Genomic DNA, 5,604 nt, shown 5'->3' with positions numbered 1-5,604 from the left:
CATACAGATATCTCAGGAGCCAGGTCAGGTGGTATGGTATTTCCATCTCTTTAAGAATTTTCCATAGTTTGCTGTGATCCACACAGTCAAAGGCTTTGGCATAGTCAATAAAGAACAAGTAGATGTTTTTCTAGAACTCTCTTGCTTTATTGAAGATCCAACAGATGTGGGAAATATGATTTCTGGTTCCTCTGCTTTTTCAAAATCCAGGTTGAACATCTGGAATATCATGGTTCATGTACTGTTGAAACCTGGCTTGGAATATTTTGAGCATTACTTTGCTAGCATGTGATATGAGTGCAATTGTGAGGTAGTTTGAACATTTTTTTGTGTTGCCTTTATTTGAGATTGGAATGAAAACTGAACTTGTCCAGCCCTGTGGCCGCTGCTAAACTTTCCAAATTTTCTGACACATTGAGTGCAGCACTTTCACAGGATAATCTTTTAGGATTTGAAACAGATCAACTGGAATTCCATCAACTCCACTAGCTTCATTTGTAGTGATGCTTCCTAAGGACCATTTGACTTCACATTCCAGGATGTCTGGCTCTAGGTGAGTGATCACACCATCAAGGTTATCTGGGTCATGAAGATCTTTTTTGTATAGTTCTTCTGTGTATTCTTGTCAACTCTTCTTAATATCTTCTGCTTCTGTTAGGTTCATATCATTTCTGTCCTTTATTGTGCCCATCTTTGCATGAAATATTCCCTTGATATCTCTAGTTTTCTTGAAGAGATATCTATTGTTTTCCATTTTATTGTTTTCCTCTATTTCGCTGCATTGATCACTGAAGAAAGTTTTCTTATCTTTCCTTGCTATTCTTTGGAACTCTGGATTCAAATGGGTATATCTTTCCTTTTCTCTTTTGCCTTTTGCATCTTTTCTTTTCTCAGCTATTTGTAAGGCCTCCTCGGACAACCATTTTCCTTTTTTGCATTCCTTTTTTGGGAGGTGGTCTTCATCACTACCTCTTGTACAATGTCACGACCTTCATTCATAGTTTTTCAGGCACTCTGTCTTTCAGATCTAGTCCCTTTAATCTATTTCTCACTTCTACTGTATAATCATAAGGGATTTGATTTAAGTCATAACTGAATGGTCTAGTGATTTTCCCTACTTTATTCAATTTATGTCTGAATTTGGCAATAAGGAATTCATGATCTGAGCCACAGTCAGCTCCTGGTCTTGTTTTTGCTGACTGTATAGAGCTTCTTCTTCTTCTTTGGTTGCAAAGAATATAATCAATCTGAATTTGGTATTGACCATCTGGTGATGTTCATGTGTAGAGTTTTCTCTTGTGTTGTTGAAAGAGGGTGTTTGCTATTGCCAGTGCATTCTCTTGGCAAAACTCTGTAAGACTTTGACCTGCTTTGTTTTGTACTCCAAGGCCAAATTTGTCTGTTAATCCAGGTATTTCTTGACTTCCTACTTTTTCATTCCAGTCCCCTATAATTAAAAGGACATCTTTTTTGGGTGTTAGTTCTTGAAGGTCTTGTTGTTCTTTATAGAACCATTCAGCCTCAGCTTTTTCAGTATTACTCTTTGGGGCATAGACCTGGATTACTCTGATATGGAATGTTTTTTCTTGGAAACAAACAGAGATCTTTCTGTCATTTTTGAGGTTACATCCAAGTACTACATTTTGGACTCTTGTTTATTATGATGGCTAGCTACTCCATTTCTTCTAAAGGATTTTTGTCCACAGTAGTAGCTATAATGGTCATCTGATAAATCTGAGTTACATTCACCCATTCCAGTTCATTTTAGTTCACTGATCCTTTTAATGTACTTTTAAATATTGTTTGCTAATATTTCATTAAAAATTTGCATCTATATTCATAAAAAATAGTGACCTGTAGTTTTCTTTCCTATAAGCGTCTACTTTAGGCTTTGTCATTAGGATGATGCCAGTTATCTTCACAAGTTTTTCATGAAGGCACCTTTTAACTCTACAGATGAGGAAACAGAGAAAATCAGATTATTTATGTGGAGTTGAAATAATTGCTTAATTGAGGAAAATGAAAATAATAGCTGGTGAGATAAGGAACACATTTTAATAGTGATAATCTCTAGCTAAGCAGGTCAAAATTAGTTATTTTAAAAATGTATACTTCTGGCATTTTTCCATGTTTTCTGCAAAGAGCATATACTTGTTAATGATATGTATGTGTTTATATATATGAAACAAAGTGATAACTAAATAAACTAAGTAATATTAGGAGCAGGAATACAACAGCTTAAGAAGACAACAATGCCTATAAAATTTTGGGATATTCTCCAAACTAGTCTCCTTTATTCTAGCTTCAATATTGTTAACCAGTGCTAATAATGATAATTAGTATTTATCCTATCTTTATTATACACATATTAAAATTTTCACTCTTATCTGAAGCCAGTCTTCTTCCTTTTTGCTTTTTAATCCTGTTATACTTCTCATATACTTATATTACTTCTTTAGAGTTAACACTGTTTAGGATTTTGTTCCCTCACTTTAAATGAGAACAGTTAAGACCAAAAGAAAAAAAGAGAGAGAGAGAGAGAGAGAGAGAGAGAGAGAGAGAGAGAGAGAGAGAAAGAAACACCCTTGGCATCTGCAATTACATGGAGCAGCTTTAATTTCCTTTCTTTTCTCTCTCATTTTTAAAGTAAGTATGTGTGGTTTTTTTCCCTAAAGCATTCTATAGCTTGATAAAGTTAGTCCTGTTTTGAAAGAAAGGATCCTCTTAGCAATAAATGGAATGATTATCATCAGATAAAGTACATCAGGGGGCATACCAGAAGATGCATTTAACAACTCTTTTGCCATATGCTGAAATTATCCTTTAAGAGTTTCTTCTTATACTGGACTGTCATCATTGCTGAGATTATATCAATTTCAATTAAAAAATAATTATTTGTTTGAATTACCTTAATTTTTCATCTTTTCAAAATCAGTTCAAACAGAGTTCTCTCTGCTGCCTCCCTTAAATGTACACTTATTTATTGGTGTGTAAATTAGGGTTTCTTTTGCATTTTCATTCATCTGTGAAGTAAAATACCAATATTAAAAAAATAACAGTGAGATTATCAATAACTGGCTTTGAGATCCCATTCATTCCTCCTTCCTTAGTTTCTTCATTCCTATTAATAAATATACAAGAATTTGTTTCCATATATATGCTTTAATATATACAAACATTGCATTTATATATACATATATGTGTAGAGAACTTTTCTTGAGGTAAAACTTTCATAAGTGGTGTTGTTTGAAAAGTAAATATAATCTTAACAAAAGCAATTTGATTCTACCTATATCTTCTCAGTATTAGTCACCATTTTCTTTCTTTACTGAGTAAAGGAATGACCTGCTGCAGCTTGCAACACATCAGTTTCCTGTCGTGGAACTTATTAGAATCAATTTTCCCATTTCCTTATGTCCAATCAGTCTGTTCATTGTCTGAGAGCTCACCTGATGACTAAAGATGTCAGTTGTTTCTCCCCAGGTTTTTCCAGTAGCTTTGTGCTTTATTCCAGCTGCTGGTTTGCATTTGAAAACCAAATCAGCCTCAATATTTTTCATACTCTTTTTCATCTTGGGTTTTATGATAATGAGACTTTGGCTAAAGGAACCTCCATTCAGAGAATTCAAACAGATTTTAGCACCTGTTAGCAGGTATAAAAAAAAAAAACAATAATAATAAGTGCATCATTTAACTTTACCATTCTTTTGAATTTGCTTATCTATAATGAAAACCATTTTCTCCATCAAAAGTGCTCTAGAAAAAGAAGGCAATTCTTGTACATTTTATTTCTATTATTGTTGGACCTTCTGTGAATTTTTAGTTTCTTTTCTGTAAATCAATCTTTCCATCTACAAAATGGGGAGAGAGGATAGGAGAGCAGTGTTTTGTTGAGTTATATAATAGACATTTCTAGAATAGTAAAAAAAAAAAAACTCACAAATCTGTTTATAATGCTATTTTCACAGTTGCAAATAACAAAAATTTGGATTCTAAGGAACAATTTGCAAGCCCAGTTTAGAACTTAAATACTAGGGGCCACAGGACATTGCATTTTTCAGATTCTTGGGTTTGTTTTCAACTTTTTGCTGGGAGGGGTTTATTTGTTTTACAATGTTTCAGTCATTTCATTTCAGTCCCTTAGTCATGTCCAGCTCTTTGCAATCCCATGGATTGCAGCATGCCAGGACTCCCTGTCCATCAACAACTCCCGGAGTTTAGTCAAATTCATGTATATCTAGTAGGTGATGCCATCCAAACATCTCATCCCTTGTCATCCCCTTCTCCTTCTGCCTTAAATCTTTCCCACCTTCAGGATCTTTTCAAATAAGTCACTTCTTTGTATCAGGTGGACAAACTATTAGATTTAGCTTCAGCATCAGTCCCTACAATGAATATTCAGGATTGATTTCCTTTAGCTTGGACTGGTTGGATCTTCTTGCAGTCCAAGGGACTCTCAAGGGTCTTCTCCAGCATCACAGTTCAAAAGCATCAATTCTTCATGTTCAGCTTTCTTTATAGTCCAACTCTCAAATCCATACTTGACTACTGAAAAAACCATAGTTTTGACTAGACAGACATTTGTTGGCAAAATAATGTCTCTGCTTTTTATTTTTATTTTTTATTCTTTTTAAGACCAACAGCAGCAAACAGCTCAGCTTTTTATTGAATGTGTTACTAAGGAGGTTTAGTCAAAAAGACCAAAGCTCATGTCATCATCAGACTCTTCAGATTCTTCTTTCTTTGCTTCTACTTTCTTCTCTCAGCTGGGGCAGCAGCAGTGGAGGGGGCAGGGCCTCCTGCTGGTGCAGCACCGGCCGCTGGGGCAGGTCCACCAGCCCCCACATTGCAGATGAGGCTCCCGATGTTGACATTGGCCAAGGCCTTTGCAAACAAACCTGGCCAGAAAGGCTCAACATTTACACCGGCTGCTTTAATGAGGGCATTGTTCTTATCCTCCGTGACCGTTACCTCATCGTCGTGCAGAATGACGGCAGAGTAGATACAAGCGAGCTCTGAGACGGAGGCCATGGTGCGAGTGAGTGCTAGGTGGGGGCTGCCGGGCGCGGTGCTAGTCACCAGGTGAAGTGAGGGCCTCACCCCAAAACGGCCTTAGCTTCCTCGGAAGAACCAAGCACCTTAGCGGCAGCGGAGGAAAGCTGTCTCTGCTTTTTAATATGCTGTCTAGGTTGGTCATGATTTTTCTTCAAAGAAGTAAGTGTCTTTTAATTTCATGGCTGCCGTCACCAGTTCAGTTCAGTTCAGTTCAGTCGCTCAGTCATGTAAGACTCTTTGTGACCCCATGAACTGCAGCATGCCAAGCCTCCCTGTCCATCACCAATTACTGGAGTTCACCCAAACTCATGTGCATTGAGTCGATGATGCCATCCAGCCATCTCATCCTCTGTCGTCCCCTTCTTCTCCTGCCCCCAATCCCTCCCAGCATCAGAGTCTTTTCAAATGAATCAACTCTTCGCATGAGGTGGCCAAAGTACTGGAGTTTCAGCTTTAGCGTCAGTCCTTTCAAACAACACCCAGGACTGATTTTCTTTAGAATGCACTGGTTGGATCTCCTTAAAGTCCTAGGGACTCTCAAGAGTCTTC

General features: G+C 37.0%; 1 pseudogene; it reads right to left on the bottom strand.

Annotated features, from left to right (window-relative positions):
- Positions 1 to 4,641: 4,641 nt before the first annotated feature.
- LOC128049862 (60S acidic ribosomal protein P1-like) lies at positions 4,642 to 5,031 on the bottom strand (annotated as a pseudogene).
- Positions 5,032 to 5,604: the final 573 nt, after the last annotated feature.

This window comes from Budorcas taxicolor, chromosome 6 (genome assembly GCF_023091745.1).
Source record: "Budorcas taxicolor isolate Tak-1 chromosome 6, Takin1.1, whole genome shotgun sequence".
Taxonomy (NCBI): Eukaryota; Metazoa; Chordata; class Mammalia; order Artiodactyla; family Bovidae; genus Budorcas; species Budorcas taxicolor.
The sequence above is the reverse complement of the archived record's forward strand: the minus strand, read 5'-3'. Positions and strand labels throughout refer to the sequence as shown.